The sequence below is a fragment of the Charadrius vociferus genome, unplaced genomic scaffold (assembly GCF_000708025.1).
Source record: "Charadrius vociferus isolate BGI_N301 unplaced genomic scaffold, ASM70802v2 scaffold121, whole genome shotgun sequence".
NCBI classification, from domain to species: Eukaryota; Metazoa; Chordata; class Aves; order Charadriiformes; family Charadriidae; genus Charadrius; species Charadrius vociferus.
This window is the reverse complement of record NW_009646858.1, coordinates 195,246-195,633: the sequence shown is the minus strand read 5'-3', so window position 1 is coordinate 195,633 and position 388 is coordinate 195,246.

The following is a 388-nucleotide window of genomic DNA, read 5'->3' as shown; positions in this document are numbered from 1 at the left end:
TGGGGTTATGGTCCCCACTGTGGGTCTGTGTGGGGTGTGGTCCCTATAGGGGTGTGCGAGGTGCGGGGCGTGGGGTTATGGTCCCCATAGGGGTCTGCGGGGGAAGTGGTCCCCATAGGGGTCTGCAGAGCTGTGGTCCCTTATAGGCGTGTGCGAGGTGCAGGGTGTGTGGTTATGATACCCCACAGGGGTCTGCAGGGGGTGTGGTCCCTAAAGGGGTGTGCAAGGTGTGATGCACGGGGTTGTGGTCCCCATAGGGGTCTGTAGGGCTGTAGTCCCTATAGCTGTCTGTGCGTGGCATGGGGTTATGGTCCCCACAGGGGTCTGCAGGGGGAGTGGTGCCCATTGGGGTGTGCAAGGTGTGGGGTGTGGGGTTATGGTCCCCGTA